We start from the raw sequence: 17,577 nt of genomic DNA, 5'->3' as shown, positions 1-17,577 counted from the left end.
CCCACACTTATCTTCTACACTTGCAACCATACGCCAGTACCCTCTGTTTTTGCAACAGCAGTGCAGATGTAATGTTCTCTGTACAATGTTATACTTTGCCCTCTCCATCAATTTGCACCTCGACAGTAGCTCTCTGGCCACAAACAGAGTATAGGAAAGTTTGGCAGGCAAGGGGTTCCTATTAAGCCACACGTCTGGAACTACTGCTGTAGGTATTCTCTTCTGGTTTACTGCCTGATGTAATAGAAATTATCTTAATTCCTTTTACTGTTTCTTCCCTTAGCAGTATTTTCAAGTTCAGTATCTAATATTAGTCAGAAGGGCCTACCCACTGTGGCTGAGAAAATGCCATATGTTTTACCAGCAATGAAGTATTGCTATCAACACTTGATATGCCTGTGTCTTTGGGGCTCATTTTAGTTTCTTTAGTTTTTACAATATAATAAGGCCCTGTCTTCCTCTACCTGTCTTCCTTCTCTCCAGAGTCTGGTTTTGGTTTGAGAGTAACATAGCTGTTCTGCCTTCTTTCAGTTCCTCAAATTGCTATACAAAATATAATGATTATCACACACTTGATCTGAAGCTCAGGGCTGGCTGCAAGCCATATTCCAGTCAGTGCAAATGGTATCCATAAATCCCTTGATACCTTTCAAAAATATTTTGCAGCTCCCTTGAAGGAGTCAGTCTTGTCAGCTTAGCTTTCCACTATTCTTTGTACGTTTGAGCAGCAGCAAAGGAAGTATATAACCATCGTGTTTAAAGGACAGTGATGCTGCCTTTCCTGTATAAGCATTACATCCTAGTGTCTACACACATTTTTGCCTATTGAAGGTCATTTTGCCCATTTGCCCTTAAGACAGGTCAGTATGAATGCTCTCGCTTTACGGTTATAATCAGTCCTACGTATGTGAATGTAATGACAGATGTAATAAGATGACAGAAGCACTAAAGCCATACTAGCTTAACTAACTTGACAATCTGCAAAAATGAACAGGCCTCCTGAGAAGGCAGCTTTTTGGCTTTCAGTACCCCATTCCAGTTAAATATCTGTACTTTCTAGGTGTGTCCTACAGTACACAGAGGTGAAGTGACTTGACAGGGATTCACAGCAAATTTTTAGCTGAGCTGGGCTTGGAAACTGGATTCTTGATCTTCTTTTTTCATCACTAGACACAGGTGCCATGTTTCTGCATTTTATAGTGATAATTTAATTTTAAACACAATTTCAAATAAGTGCTTTTTTAAAAGAGACAAGGGAAAGAGTCTTGCACAAACATGAGTTGAATTGGTAGTGATATTAGCTAGGCTAATGAGTGTATTTACTAAAGCCTTCATGCTTCAAGGCACAAACTGATTCCCATAATACAGCCATTCTAGTGGGTTGATGGCTTTACTCAAATGCTTCTGATGTTTGGTCACTACTGTCCCATGGATTTTGGATTTACCCAGCTGGTTAATCTGGGTGAAAGGAAGGGCATCTTTCCTTTCTTTGGCTTTTAGCCCAGAATGCTCTCTGAGAAGTGTAGTTACTGTAAATATTGTTTCTAGAAGGATTTCAAACAGATGAGAATGAAAAAAAGTGATCTTGGAAGGGTCTGAGTTCTTTCGGTACATTAAACTTTTTTAATTGTTCTGCTGATTAGAGAACTGTGCTAAAGTATCATTTAAATAACATCTAAGACTAACCTTTGAGGAATAAGCTTGCTAAGAATGGACAAATTAGCCTGGCTCTAAGATCGCAGGTCAGTACTGTGAAATATTATGGGATGAAAGAAAATTACTCGAATGCCTAAATGAACAGTATCTGCCAATACATGATGAAATTCTTTTTTCTTTCTCTTGGAGCTCCAAGATCCATCCTTCCTCCCTCCCCCTGACTCTATAATCTTTTATACATATGGCTTTATCTTTTCAGAGCAGTGTACAGTACTAATTACATACGAGTTTTTCCCTGAGGCACTGTATGCCTTATGTTCTCTAGACTTTCCTTTCTAGTTCCCCAATTTATTTTTTATTATCTCATCGTGACAAATTCACCAGTAACCCTCAGAATACAAACTTTAAGGCTCAACACTCTGGCATTTCTTTCTTTTTTTAAAAAACTAACTACATAAATAACATCATGTTTCTAGGTCATAGCCACTCCAAGCTACAGTTCTGGACTGTCTGTGGACAGACTTCTAAAATTGTCTCTGTACATGAATGTACCCTGGTAATGGTTTTTCAAGCAGAAGTGTATAGCATATAAAGATGGCATACTGGAGGCATTCTGTCTGACCGTTTGTACGCAGCATTTGCTGTACCAAATCAGACTATTCATCTGTCACATCCAGTATGCTACCCAAATAGTGGTCAAAATTATTATGATATAGCAATATTTCTATTTTATACACAGACACACACACATATATATATAAGTATTGATTCTGAAAAAGGTGACTGAACCCTCTATCAACCAAGTGTGCAGATCTCTACATGGAGATAGAACACTTTCTAACTCTGAGAGGGTCGTGAATTTACAGTTTCAAGTTGTATCATCAAGTTTCAAGCTGTATTGCCATTACACTGACAGAAATAATACCATTGTTGAGCCATTATGTGGCCAGGTTCTCCTTTCTTGATAATCCTAATAGCATAACAGATCTCTGAGATTAAATCCATCAAAGCAAACAAAAATTCTGATGTACTCTACTGTCAAAGAGAACTGAGTCTGGTCTGAAAATAGTTCATCTTAAACAGAAGGTGAATCTTAATTCATTGAAGTCATCAAATACTTTGACATTCTTAATAGAAAGACATGCAATATTACATTGCTGAAAATCGTATAGGCCTTGTCATAATCATGTCATTACCTTCAGCAGAGGCCATTGCAAGTGCAGCACTTACATCCTTTGCCTAATGATTTGATACATAGCTATCTCCTGTATCCCAATTACACCTCTACTGCATGCCTAAATGATTTAGTGCTATCTTCTCCTTTTCCTGTAATGAGCCTATTCAATAATCAAAGTCTTTGAATGTTTTTGTTGTCAGATTAGCTTTAAATGATGTTCAAGAAAATATTTTTCCTTTCCCACAACATCACAAGGTAGTTCTCAGTGAGGCTGATACCACTGCTCACAGTTAGAGTTTCATCATTCAGAGCAGCAGCTGCTTCCCTCTGTTTACAACAGAAGTGAAGCCAAGCATCCCTGCTGAAAGATGGTCAAAGCTCTGCTGTCTACCAAGGATCTTGGTGTGAAGTAATAAACACTTTGAAAGGGCCATTCTAGCTGTGGGCAACTCAGGTATCTTGAAAGCTCAATTTGTAGCATAATCTGAAGGAATAAATTAAACATGGCGAGGTGGGGGGGGAGGGTTGTTAAGGGATTATTTTTTATAAAAAGTATCTTAGAGGTAAAGAAAGTTGTGGGAAAATCTTCATATGTTGTCAATGCAGAGTTTTTGTGATCTTTAAGTAGAATAAAAATCTGGATTAATCAGTCCATTATCAAGGTTATTGAAACAAAAGATCAAACCCAAACTGTCAAGTTTCTTAAAGAATCCATATTTAAGAAAAATTTACTTAATTAGTTAATAGGCTTACTTCTAATTTCCCAGGAAATACATTATCTGCTGTGAAATTAGTGCTGTAATCCTTAATGTACACCGTGCTTCTCATGCATAGCAAAACCACTGAATCCTTACTTTAAATGCAACTCAGACCAGCTGTAAGTACACAGACATGACAAGTAACTCCATAGTATATGCTATTTAATTTTATTTTTGTGTGTGTGTTCTTCAACACTGTTCTGATTTGCTCCCCTTGACTGTTGAGGTCACTGTGGAAAACAAAGTTGAAGCAATCACAAGATGATGTCTGTAGAAATTAGTAACTCATTACAAAAAAGCAACTGCAGAATGGGTTTAGAAATCTTTTTTTAAATCTCCAGGGCTTCTGGAAGTCAACTCTTTAAGCATCCTGGGTTTTATTATTAATTAGTTCTTTTACAGAAAGACTTCAACTCACTTTCAGGTGCTGTTTACACTGAATGCTTTGCACTGACAGAGGTTATGTCTTCATTGCGAAAAACAGGCAGTGCTTTAACATGCAAGAGGTTTACTCCAAGTATATTCCTCAGTGTGGAATCTCAGGAAAGAGAAAGCACAGGTGACTCTATGGCAGTGTAGCTAGCTGTGGTCAATGCAAGACACCTGCCTGGAAGGCACCTCAAACAAACAGCTACATCAAGGTAATAATCCATTGAGAATTTACTATGCAGTAGCTGTCCTAATTAAAAAAAAAACAAAACAAAAAACCCACAAACCAACAAAAACAAACAAACAAAAAACCCACCCCAAAACCAACAAAAAAAAAAAAAAAAGAAAAAACCCACAAAAAACCTAAACACATCAGTTCTTGAGGGGCTGGCAAGCTCATAGCAGAAGAAAACCCAGGCATCAGCAAGTTCTCATTCTAAAGAGAAAGGTAAATGAAGAGTGGGAAGTAGAAAGGAGGAAAGATGAATGGCTTGTTTGAATAAGGAACTCTCCCAGTGGTTTTGTACAAGGGCATTTGTTTCAGAACAGTTCTTTGGGTAGCCATTGGTACTCCAGAAGAAGAGGGTTTTTTTCTGGCTCAGTTTCTATCTCTTTGGTGGTGCCTCAAATTTTCCCACACCTGCTTTTACCTGTGTTATTACTGTCTTCCTGTAGTAAATCAGCAGGGGTACCACTCTCAGCTGAAGGATTACTTTCCTCTTCATAGCCACCTAAAGAGCTTTTACCATTCTTTGTATACCATAATTTACAGAGACACTAGGAATGGTAGCACACTTGTAGCCACTGCTTTGAGCATTCTAAGCAGTTTATGATTTCTTTGGTATTTTAGAGGAGACATCTAAGGAAACAGGTGATGGGGTAGGTGTATCAGAGAGAATCAAGTCTTTTCCTCTGAGTCAATATTGAATATGCCCTAGCACACTTCTTGCACATGAGAACCACAACTGTAGGTTGATTGCATGTGGTCATCAATTATCCTTCAGCTAATTGCATAAGTCTAAAGGCATTTGCCCTGATAGCTCAGGCAGATTACGTTTTGCCTTCTGCACATCTGACATTTTGATTTTAATTGGGCAGTTGTTGCTTCTGCTTGTAACCTGCTGTGCACTGCTGAAAAGCACTGGAGGATGGATTTCATTGTTAGGTGAAGGGAGAGATACACAGTCAGGGAAAGCAGCAGCCAAACTGGAGGTACTCTCCAGGGTAAAGCTGAGGTCAGAGGACACAGTCATCATATTTTGACATCCAGGCTTACCAGCTCACCTAACCCATACTAGAGGTGTCCAGAGAAGTGTTATTCTCAGTGAGACACTGGGAAAAAGAAAAGAGTTCATAATAGGGCTTCTTAATTAAAGTGCTGTGTAGTTTTAGCAAGAGGAGCTAAAGGACCCACTGTAATCGTTTATTTGGGAGAAACACCAGGGAGAAACTACAGCAGTGTGTGACCCCTGCCAAGCACTGCTACATGACGCCTATCAGGATACCAGATATACAGAGTGAGTTTGAATTTAATCCATGATTTGTCAAATACATTGGGAATCCCATGGGTTAAAGAGTGGTTGTTTTCTTAATGAGTTACTGTACTTTTGAACAGTTTTCTGTTTGGTATGTTTAGTTTTACTTTGTTGTTGTTGTTTGTTTGTTTGAAATGGGTTTTAGCTTTTGAGCAGGATGTTCTTTTGAAATGTAGTTCTCCTGTTCAGTCTAAACAATCCTAGCATGACATTTCTAAGGGGGTGGTTTTGAATGCATTAACTTCTGCTATGCAATCTCAATATGCCTAATTGACTTGAGCTTTGAAAGGGCTGAACACATTTCCCTTGACCTCCAGAGATGGTCAAAATCCTACCACTTTCTGACAGAGCAGCAAATAAAACGGTATCCCAAAATTCAGTGAATGCTTTGGGGATATTTTGTTTTACAAAGACTATCACTTTACTAAATACAACTATTTTTGTAAAGCTAAACTAAAAAAGCAAGACTCATCTTCAAGACAAAAGGAACAGTCTACTGTAATTAGATACAGCAAGATAAGCAGTAGTAATGAAACTGAAGACTGCAGTCCCTTAACTCTGATAGCAAGTAAAAAAGATCTGAGTAGAAGAAACTGATAGAGAATGGAATAGAAATGGAAGTGCAGTGAGCATCATAGGGTTATGTTTTTTTCATATGTAAGCAGAATTGTAGCTTTGAGATTTTTTTTAGATGCATTTAGTTTGGATAAAATTAATCCCACTGATAGTGGAAGAAATCACACTAGTCCCTGTTTTGAAGGGTTAAATCTTGTCACAGTGCATGGGCCTTGTTTAAGTCTTTTGACAAGTTATTCTTGCCACTGGCAGGTCTCTCTCTGCAGAGCCCTTACCTCATTCGTGATGCATCTTGAAGGGTGAGTGCTGCATAGTTTCAACACTTTGCAGCTTACAGAATTTTCTTCTGTAGACTTCCTAAAGTATGTAGAAGAGAAGCACCTTCCTGCAGGCTGCATTAGGTACATCACATAGAGTGTTTTCCACAATGGGGTTTGGTTGGGGTTTTTTTCCATTCTGGAATTTTCTCTTCCTTTCCTCTTTTGCCTTATTTTCTGAATTTTGTCTACAAATAATCATTTTCTAAAGTTACATAATGAGAGTATTAAGCACCCAGAAGTCAGCAGATGATTGTAATGCTAGCCTCATTTTAGTGTGTGTTTTGATAATATGCAGCTGTTTAATTGGAGTGTAGCACTGAAGTCAATATCTTATGAATGTATATTGAAAGGAAATCTGAAATCATTTAATGGAGATCTTCTACCTAAATGATTTTTCATATCTCTTTGATCTAGACATGCACATAATTTATATCATTGCCTGAATGAGGCTGGTGTTCCATTAGAGTAGTCACTGTAGAAAAATCAGGTTACATCCTCATCTTGTATAATTTCAGCTAACCCTGCCATGAGCAAGGACTTGAACTGGATGATCTCCAAAGATCCCTTTTAACCTAATTATTGTATGATTCTGTTAGCAGCTTTGACCCATTAGGTTTTGTTAAGTTGCACCATATGGGAGAATACTATTTGCTTCAAGTAGTTTGCCTTATGAATAGGAAAGACGGTGAAAAGGTAAGGAAAACAGATGTAACATAGAAATGCAATAACCAGTCCAACAGACTGTCAATATGATATCAATTTGCTGGGAGGGTGGTGGTGTGTTGTTTTTTTTGCTTTCAACTCTTTTTCATTGGGTGATTCTTACATGATGACACTGTCATCAGCGCAATATATTGTGGAGCATAACTGTAGGAACAGCTGAGAATGCAACAGCTGGCTTCTTTAAATATGTACACACCCATTTCTCAGCCTGAGAACGAAGTAGAGGTAGAATGATTGTGCCCTCAAGTTAAGTGAGCTGGTAGGACCAAAGCAAATTCTCAGGGGATCTGCGGCCTAGTTTGTAACTGTTGTAGATCATTCTTAAAGGTCTGTTCCAACCTAAACAATTCTAAGATTCGATGATTCTGTGTTGTGCTTCTGCCCTCATTACCTATGCTATGGTATCCTTGGCATATCCAGAGTTCGCACTATAACCCTCAGAGCCCTTTTGTGTGGAGTCTTCCCTCATTTCACCAGTTTCAATGGCTGCTAGACCTTTATGTACCTCAGTAACTGTGCCTTGGAGTGGACTCACTAATAAAAATTGGATTTCCATTTCTTTCCTTTTAATCTTCTATGCAAAGTCAGTGCAAGCACAGTGGATAAGTTGGAATTGGAATAATGTGCCTACAGTTGCCACCCAAACAAATAAAGAATATTTTGTTTCTAACTTCTTTTAACCAGAATTGCTCTCACTTCTGAATAGGACAGAATCTACATAGACTAGACTCAGGGTTTAGGCTTTCAGATAATGAAGCATATAAGACTTAACATGACTTACATTAGGGACTGTGGTGATAGGACAAATGGTAATGGGTTTAAACTTAAACAGGGGAAGTTCAGGTTAGATAGAAGGAAGAAGTTCTTTACTGTGAGGGTGGTGAGGCACTGGAACAGGCTGCTCAAAAAAGTGGTAAATGTGCCATCCCTGGCAGTGTTCGAGGCCAGGCTGGGCAGCATCAGCACAATTATGTTGTGTAGCATAACTATAGGAACAACTGTGAATGCAACGGCTGGCTTCTTTAAATATGTACACACCCATTTCTCAGCCTGAGAACAAAGTGGAGGTAGAATGATTGTGCTCTCAAGTTAAGTGAGCTGGTGGTACCAAAGCAAATTCTCAGGGGATGAGAATTTAGTGTGAGGCGTTCCTGCCTGTGGCAGGGAGGTTTAAACTAGATGATCTTAAGGTCCTTTCCAGCCTAAACCATTCTATGATTCTGTGAATATGGACATCATGAATGTGCACTTTTGTCTTCACTGAAGCAATTTTACGTGGAGATTCAAGTACTGCCATTCAGTGGTTTGTATGCAAACTGTGGCACTGAGTAAAAGTGACAAACTGAGAGAGACAACATCCGTCCTATATCCCCTCACCAAGTTTAATTTAGTATGGTACCAGTAACTTCCAGGATAGAGGTGAGGGGAGTATCTGCAGTGCTTTATGCAGTAAGCAAATCTTAATAATTTAAAGGACAAAGTAATTTGGGCATTACCAAAGAAATAAAAATATTAATGAACATCCTGGCAGTGCCCTTTACCTATGTGACATGCTGCGAGTCTCTTCCTCTGGATGCAGATACATTGTTAGCTCTGTGCAAAACCAAACTTAACTGGTTTTATCTTGAGGCAAGATACCAGAGCTGAGTTTGCTGCACCCAGCTGTATTCCATCTTCTCAAGAAGTGGTTCGTTTGTGGCCCACTGATTCTGTAATCACAGGGAGATGCTCCATCTTCAGTTTAAAGCATTGTGTCCTTGTGACATAACCTTGAGTATGTCATGAAGTATCTTTTATTTGCCTTTTCGCTTCTGGAAAATATTTCCTCTGAAGCATTTCACTGAGATCTTTGTCTACTAGCTATTTGCTCTTAAGAGAGCGAAGTCAGTGACTTTGTCTAGAGTTTCAAACCCACGTTCTTGAACTGAGGCTCCTAAGCCTCTGAGGTGAGCATGTACTTTGAAATGGCTTAACACTTAAGGTTGCTAAATATGTATGGATCAAACAGACTTCAGAGTGAACTGTAAGAAGTCAGCCACTCAGCAAATTTGAGCTTTAAACTGGAAGTATGATCAGAAGTGATGAAGCATAGTGTTAGGCCAGATCATACTTTGAGAGTTTGAAATGTATTGTTTCTATATCAGTCTGTTAGTAGGTGGTTCACTGGTAATGATGTTTGACTGACACCTACCTGCTCATGCTCATGGATGCTGCTTGCCACCCACATGCACACAACACACATAGCTACCCTCCAATTGTACACAGACCAGCTCATTCACAGCTGTTTGGATTTGTATTTGCCAAAGAAAACGCAGCACATGCATCACTTGAAGTATGCTCGTGGGACCTCTGTTCCTCCATTCAGGCTTACTGCAAATGAATATCTTTCATTTATAATCAGATCCCTAGACACACACATATTCAAACATACTTTTGCTCAGATATGTTCAGGATCGTATGCAGAATGCCTATTCCTGTATGAGGGTAGAAAAACCACTTCACATGATGCTGCATTCAGCCAGTCATGCATGTAGTCCCACATTCATACACATGCAGAGTCTGCTGTTTTCCAAGTGTGTATTGTAGCAAATAATTTAAATCTCTTTCTTCCCATCCTGCTTAACATGCAAATGTGGATAACACATCAAGATTAGAAATAAATGTAGCAGAATTACTTCAGTCAACCTGAAATGTCGAATGACTCATTCACACCCTTTGCGCAGTGCTCCCTTTTTGCCACATGCAATCTATTGAATAGTCTGAAGGCTGTGCAGTTCCCTGCTGCAGAGCAGCAATCGATCACTTGCTCATTGAAGGAATGGGACCATGATTATTTTTACAGTGTGTATAAGGGTCATGCAGTGAGGTTTCAGTTAGCCTCATTGCCACAAAGGCACCCACACTGTAGGAATGGGAAATGTAGGATGCCTTGTCCAATCTATATGTAGGGAATTCTATGTGTTTAATTAAGTCTTAGTCTGCACATTAGTTCAGTAACCAGTATTCCTACACGAGGGTTTGACCTGGGTATTTTTATTCCAGATGATGAGAAACTTCCAATGTGATATAACTCAATTTTGGATGAAGATAAACAAGAAAGAGCTGTTCCTACTTCAGAGTTAGGCTGCGTACATGTTAAATCATTCAGGAACTGCTGCTGCACTTTAATTTCAAAGGTATCAAAATCCAAATGAACTAAAAAATACATAGGCAAACATGAAATATGTTCCTCACTTCTACTTAAAGTGGTACAATTGCTGTGCAGAGACAAACCCCAGGAAGAGTTACAAGCTGGCATTCATGTTTACCTTATAATGAGAAGAAAAGTTGGATTGACTGTTAGAGTTTCATCTTTAAATGTATGAATTATTGTAATTGATTGCTTTTAAAACACTTTCCGAAGCATTCCCAAATGAAGATGCACATGGGCTGACTTTAATTTATGGAAAGGCTGTTTTGTAGTACTTAGGCCTTGGGTAAGGGGTTCGTATTTAAATGGAAGTTGAGCCTGAAGATCCATTAAGCAGAAAAAACATAGTTAATACAACACAGAGGCTCAGAAGTTAAATATGCAACTGGTGACATTATGCAACAAAGATACCACAGCAGTGCTCATTATACCACATGGCAGATACCACTAGTCGCATTTCAGTTTCTCTGTCCTTACTTAAATGTGAAGCTTTGTATATGAAGTGTATCAGATCTTCTCAGAACAAAGATGGCCGTGAGCTGAAATTATGTATAACATGTGCAAGATAAGAGGGCTCTGAGAACCTAATTATCAGATTTCCTATGTTTATGTGTAGATTATCATACTAAATATAAGTTGAACTCGGCTTCTATATTTCGTTCTTCCATAAAAGCACAAAAGGAGAGGAAAAATATAAAAGGGAAAAGAAATGAGGCAAATGTTTCAGTAAACATCACAACTTGTGCATTCAGATGCAATTTTGTACAAATATAGATTTATGGTTAAAAGGACAAAGACGCACTACCTTTTCTTACCAAGCTAACTGTAGTTCTGCTTTTGCTCAAAATCACATCTGCTGGCGCACGATGTAAATTTAGTACTACAGATTCTGCACAATTATCTGTGCTGCCAGGATTAATCCGACACACACACACAAAAAAAAAAAAAAAACAAGAAAAATAGTAGTTTCCTCACTGATCTTGCTCTTCTTCCCATTTTACAGAAAATTTTGTCAGCTGGCCCAAATAAAGAAACATGCAGTAGCTGATTTGAAACATAATATTATGTACCCAGAAGAATATACTAGCAGATTTTCATAACATCTTGTTCACATATCCCAGTGAAATGTATTGCTGTAAGTAGAGTCCAATATAGATTAAAAACTGGTTTTACCAGATTGGATTAATGTCTTAATGTAATGAATTCACATGCACATGCAGTGTGTATTCATATGCAGACCTGCATGAACAGCAGAATTGCTGAGCTCTTAGTTACAGTACAAGAGCTCAGATTTACAGAACAGTTGGATACCATAGGTTTTTCTGGAAATCTCTCTCTGGCAGTCAGAGCTGGAGATAATGACTTTAGAGTATTCTTACACATATTTAGATACTCCAAAGTGCTTTCCTTGTACGTGGGTATCTGGATGTAATTGTAAGTGGGTTTTATTTTCTGTGGTTATTCAGTTGTTTTTAATCAAGTCTCATAGTACCAGATTCTTAATTCTGTTTGACTTCTTTGCTTTGGAAATGACTTCTGGAAAGTCCTTCCTGATAGGAAATGTGTCTGAAATATCACACCACATCCCTGTCTTTTGTATAATTGAGAATTACAATTCTCCATCCAACTTGCTGCTAGCAGAATGGTTCCCTGGAGCTGTTCACAGCTGGTGTTATTCAGAAAGGCATTGAAGGTTCTTGTAATTATAATGAAGACCAGTTTTAAGATGAGTAGTTCCAGGATTTCAGAGAGTACAAACATCTCTGACACCCCCTTGATTCCTCTCAACTTCAGTCTTTCACTAAGAGTAGGTCTTCTCAGGGGGCAAAGATCATAGACAGCTATAGCTGCATCAAAGCAGATATATGTACACATGCATAGATTCCAGAACAAATTCAGAGGTGTACATTCTTACACTTGTTCTGATCTATATCTGGTTAACCTCCAATGAACCTCCTATTAGTGCAAATATGCTAAACACACTTGGTATGTTTATATATATGCTGAACACACTTGGTATGTTTATATATTGATATGGTACATACAACAGTCTGTCACAGCCCTAAGTTCTGTGAATCCAAAAAGTACAAGCTCCACCTGTACACAAAAGGAGATCCTTTGCATACATAATGCACATTCACAGAGGAAAAAGGATTGTTATTCTGATAACTGCACACTTGCATATCAGCAACATATATCAGGCAGTACTGAGGCTTACCACGAAAAGATGAGAAAAATTGAGAGGCAGTTAGGTAGATAGGTAAGAGATGTTTTAAAAAGTAGCATAGAAGGAAGTGGCTACATTTTTCATATTTTAGTTGTTTGTCTGGAGGGCTTGAGAAGGAGCTGCTCGACAATTGCGGCAAAAGAGACTGTTCAAAGCAACTTCCCATCAGGCGGCATTCCTCAAGTGTCTGCTCTTCAGGAGCAGTCAGGGAGAATTCATTCTGTGGGAAGCAGCTAATGGAGCTGTATTACCGACCCCTTATTGCTCTGTCTGATAGAGAGACAGCAGGTTCACTTTGGCAGCTCCAGAGCCCTGATCAGGTCAGATCAGGGGCGCATCATCTGTCTGGCTTAATCAGGCATGTTTAGATACATTTATCATGATTAGAGGGGTGCAGCACAGAGAGGGGGAAGAAATAAAGAATGAGATTACTTTTCTCTAGCTTCAAATGTAGTCACTAGGTGCTCATCAAAGGGAGAATTTAAATCCTGGAAGGGAATGTTTTGTTAAACACTCTATCACTGAATTCAAATCACTGAAGAGGAGTATTTTTTTCTTTCTTTTGCTTCCTTCCCTCCCTCTACTGCTTCCATGCAGCAAGGACAAAAATCAGCAGCTCATGCAGCCCATGTTGGTTTTGGCTTGATAGGTACACAGCCCCTGCTTAGCTTATCTGCAGTTCAAATTCTAATAATGTGATGACAAAATTAGCTATCATCATAGTGGTTGAGATGTCTGACTCCTATATTTTTGTCATGTTCATCTTTCAAGGCTGCACAAGGTACCATTCCAATAGCCTCTAGGACTTACTTTACTCCTTGTTAGTGTTCAGAAGGGATGCTAATAAACAAATTGTAAAGACTGGGAAGATGCTCCTTTTTCTGCCACTAGCAGCACTTCTCTCTCTGTCTTCACCTGCCTGTTTTTTTTTTTTTTTTATTTGAATACTGTAGAGAAGAATTAGCCCAATGTCTTATAAAGGCAGATGTGCGAAATTTGCTGCTGATGTAATTTGGAATAGTTTGTGGATGATGGTGAAGATCAACTGATCATTTCTTAGGAGTCTCTGAAAGATGTAGTATTGGCTCCCAAGAGAGCAATAAGGAGAAAGGCGTTTTAGATCTATCTCAGTGCTGAGGGTGACCAGAAACTAGTCCTGCTGGGGGAAAGCTCCAGAGCAGAGGTTGAGATGCGGGATCCATGGTTTCTGGCCCTGAGTAGCTGATCTTTTTTAGCTCTTAGGCAAGATAAATGTATGACAAGCTTCAAGGAAGTGCTCTTATGAGGGGCATATTCTGTTCATCTTTTCCTGTGGTCTCCAACCTTCTTTGGCTTGCAGATTAATCCAGATTTCACAGCAAAGGCACAAACTGCTGTGTGCTGCTGTTCTTGACAGTGACTTGGATATTCTTTGGTCTTGTCTGCCGACCCTTAAGAAGCAGTTTATGGGTCTAAGTTGAAAACCTTGTGACACAGAGCACTACACAACACCGGCATGTTTTGCCTATGTGTCCTTCAGAGCAGCTGGCAACACAGAAGCTGTAAGGTAGCTTCTGTCTGGACTTCTGGCAGCAATGCAGCAGTTAAAGGAAATCTATGGAAATTCAGGAGAATCGTTTAGCAGTAAAGGAAAAGAAGTCAAAACTTCCCTTTCTCCATTGTAATCTGCTCCTTCCTCCTCTGCAAATCCAGTCAGCTCTATGACGGTTCAGTTCTTGTGATCTTGTAATGGCTGTCAAGATGATAATCTGCGATGTCACAAGCACAGCTCAGTGTAATCACCCTACAAAGCAGGAGGTAGAGAACCTTACTGATTAGATACAAAAAGCTGCTAGTGAGACACTAATAATTCAATAATCGGGACTTATGGGGTGGGGAGCATAAAAGGGAAAGCTGGCAGGTTTGTAAGGCTTTGAAAGAAATATTAAATATCATTGAGTTTGCCAGTACTTTTTTAGAATAGGAAACTAGAGGATCATAGCAATATATTCCCAAAGAAAAATATGTCAGAAGTACAGAGATGCTCATTAGCTGAAATGGTAGGGGGTATCTTCGGAGATGAATTAGCAGAATGATGTGAAAAGTTACGTGAATCAAATAAATAGCAAATTAGCATTGTTGTTCAGGTTCATCTCCTTGTAGTGAATAGTGCTAAATTGATGGTACCAGGCAGTTTTATGCTCTCCTAGTGCATATACAACTGTAGAGTTAGAACACTACTCTTACAGTTAAAGCTTATTCCTGTAAGAGAAGTGACTTCACACCTTTGGCTGAATAAGCTATACCACATGTGCAAGCATAATAGGCTGTAGTCATACTAGCTAAACTGAATGCGGTTTATGAGGGTGATGGTGGCAAGACCAGCACTGGAACAGCAACAGCTTTGCAGCTGATGCTGTTGACAGAGTTGTTTGAAAATCCTCGTATGTAACCAAACAGGACTCCTGCAGGTGAGCAACAAGGTGTAGAGCTTTCAAGATAACAGCTTTCTTTGCTAACAGGAAGCATAGTAAACTGGGACAGAGCTCTGCCTAGATCAGTGCATGGAGCTCTGCAGAGAAGCTTTTATAGCACTGCCACTCCTGTACACTCAGTCCTGAAAGAAATAACTGCCCACTAATGACCTGTCACTGTGGACAGCCTGAGCAGCTGTTTGGAGAAAGCAAAGTGGCAAGAAAGGATGAATTGCTGTATATGGAGCATGTCTGAATGTGGGAACATGAATAGATGGGAGATCAGGAAAGACCAGACAGCTTCCATTCATAACATTCAGCTGTATGTGGATTTATAGCCCTGATGCTTCTGAATCCACAGATGCTGAGTTATTACTTACAACAAAACATAACAACTGAAATTTCCTTTGTTTCTACACTTTGACTTCTGTTTCCCTTGTTGGCAATGATACTTTCTGGAGGCAAACTAATTAAAAACACAGGGAAGTAGTCTAAATTGAGGACAAATGAAACATAACCACTTAATCTTTCGTATATTTTCAACCCAAACAGTTCAGAGCAGGATAAATATTTGATTTGTCTATTTGATTGGAAACAACCCTTTTTCCTTTTCTTGCCATTTTTGCTTTTCCCTTTTGTTTTCTTTATGGCTGCTCCCATGCTTCCCAGATAGAAACTGAAGGGAATAAAATGCCTTGGAAAAAAGTATTTTCTCGTGAAAATTCCAACCCAGCAAGAAATTGCTATAAAAACTTTTTTAGACACGGTATTAGACAGTTGCAGAGATGTTTGCAGAGACAACTATTGGGGGTCAGTCACCTAAGTGTCAAAGCAGGTTTATCTGCATCAAGCTTTTTTATTCCAGGGTTTCCCAGACTCTATCACAGCCATGGTTCAACTGTCCCATCCAGATTGTGCCAGTAGTGATGGTGACATAAGACTTACGCAGCAGGTAGATGTGGAATAACCTGTCTGCCTGGGTTGGGTTTTATCCAGTTGTCTAACAGAGATTGGCTAAAACATGGAAGCATGAAGTCTAGTGCCCTTCCCATAAGGTTTGTTTCCATTAATTATGGCTGAGATATCTGGATGTTTCTTAATATTTTTCAACAAGCTGTAACACATGTATTCCACATCAGGAGGAAGTTAACGTCCTACCATACCTGTGACAGGAGGAGTAGGTTAGTATATAGAAAAGAGTTAGTATATAGAAGAGAGTTATTTCCTACCCTATTCTATTTCCTATCCATTCTATTTCCTATCCTATTCTATTTCCTATCCTATTCTATTTCCGATCCATTCTCATTGTCAGAGCTTGCCTTTATTGAGTGTTTTTGTTTAAGGTGTAGAAAGCCATGTCTTTTATGTCTCAACATTAAATGGATTTAATATTACCATGGAATAGTTCTGGATACATAGCAGGAGTCAGTGTTTTGTGACATTGTCAGGCAGCAAGCATTAGTGACACCTTACAGCAGTGCTCTAGCTGGGGGGCCCATTAGATCACGTCATGGTAGAAAAAGAGAAAATAGGTCATTCTAATGTGTAATGTAATATAATGTGTCAGGCCATTCACAAAGCATGAGAATGAACATAGTTTAAAAACAAAAAGCTTGTGAGGATTGGTGTCCCACCTGCCTGTACAGAAGTTTATATTCTTGATGTGATAGCCACATGTAAAACTTCTCCCATGACAATGGCTAGCTGCTTATACCTCTTCTTATACCTCCCTGCTCTCTGCACCTGTATATTTTTTTCAGCAAAATATATTGGTAATTATTCTCTTTTTAGAAGGAAGTTGCATTGTTTCTGCCCATCACTGGTTTGAGGGCTTCATAATTTACAGCCCGTTTTAACTAGCAGGTGTTCTAGGGAGATTATTCCCTCAGCAAAGGGTGATGGGCGGCGGGGGGAGCACTGCCACTGTCTGCTACTGGACCGATTGTCTTAAACTATCACATTGTGGTGATTTTTGTGAAGTACTGTGGTTCCTAGGAAAGGATAAATCATGTCAGGTTACAGTTCCACACGGTCTGTGATGCTGTGCCCAGCAACACCAGTTTGGGAAAGGAGGGTTAGAACAAGGCAAGTACACAGTGAAGCTTTTTCCACTAGGGCCTCCCTAATCCTGACATTCTTGAGAATGAGCTTTTAGTGCTTGTGTTATGAGAAGCGATGGATAAAAATTTCCTGTTTGCCTTTTCCATGATTTTCATTATTTTCTATTCTCATTGATTTTCCATTTACCCCCTCTCAACCTTTTTTTTTTTTTTTTTCCCTAGGGTGAAGCATCTTAGTCTGTTTAATTTGGTCCTTGTTCAGGAATTTCCCATTCTTTGGTCATCCTTAACTACTTTCTTTCTGCTGTTTCTAATGTTACTGTCCCTATTTTTGAGATGGAGGGATGAAAACTAGCTGTTGACTTCAAAATACAAGTAGTCAAACTGACGCCCCAGGGATTTGTACAGTGACACGATGTTGCTTTCTGTTTTGTTCTCTACCGCTTTCCTGACATTTCCAAAACTGCCTTTTT

General features: G+C 39.1%; 1 protein-coding gene across 6 annotated transcripts in view; it reads left to right on the top strand.

Moving 5' to 3' along the window:
• Window positions 1-17,577, top strand: part of GRAP2 (GRB2 related adaptor protein 2) — a 107,777-nt gene that overhangs the window by 68,245 nt on the left and 21,955 nt on the right. The window contains exon 1 of one of the 6 annotated variants that reach the window (XM_065677944.1): window positions 5,116-5,537. The exons of the other annotated variants lie outside the window; for them this stretch is intronic. The gene's annotated coding sequence lies outside the window, so the exon portion shown is untranslated. Of the gene's footprint in view, window positions 1-5,115; window positions 5,538-17,577 lie in introns of those variants that run through there. 6 annotated transcript variants of the gene reach the window in all.

This window comes from Lathamus discolor, chromosome 1 (assembly GCF_037157495.1).
Source record: "Lathamus discolor isolate bLatDis1 chromosome 1, bLatDis1.hap1, whole genome shotgun sequence".
Classification (NCBI taxonomy): Eukaryota; Metazoa; Chordata; class Aves; order Psittaciformes; family Psittacidae; genus Lathamus; species Lathamus discolor.
Note: the sequence above shows the minus strand (reverse complement) of the source record. Positions and strands in the feature narration are given on the sequence as shown.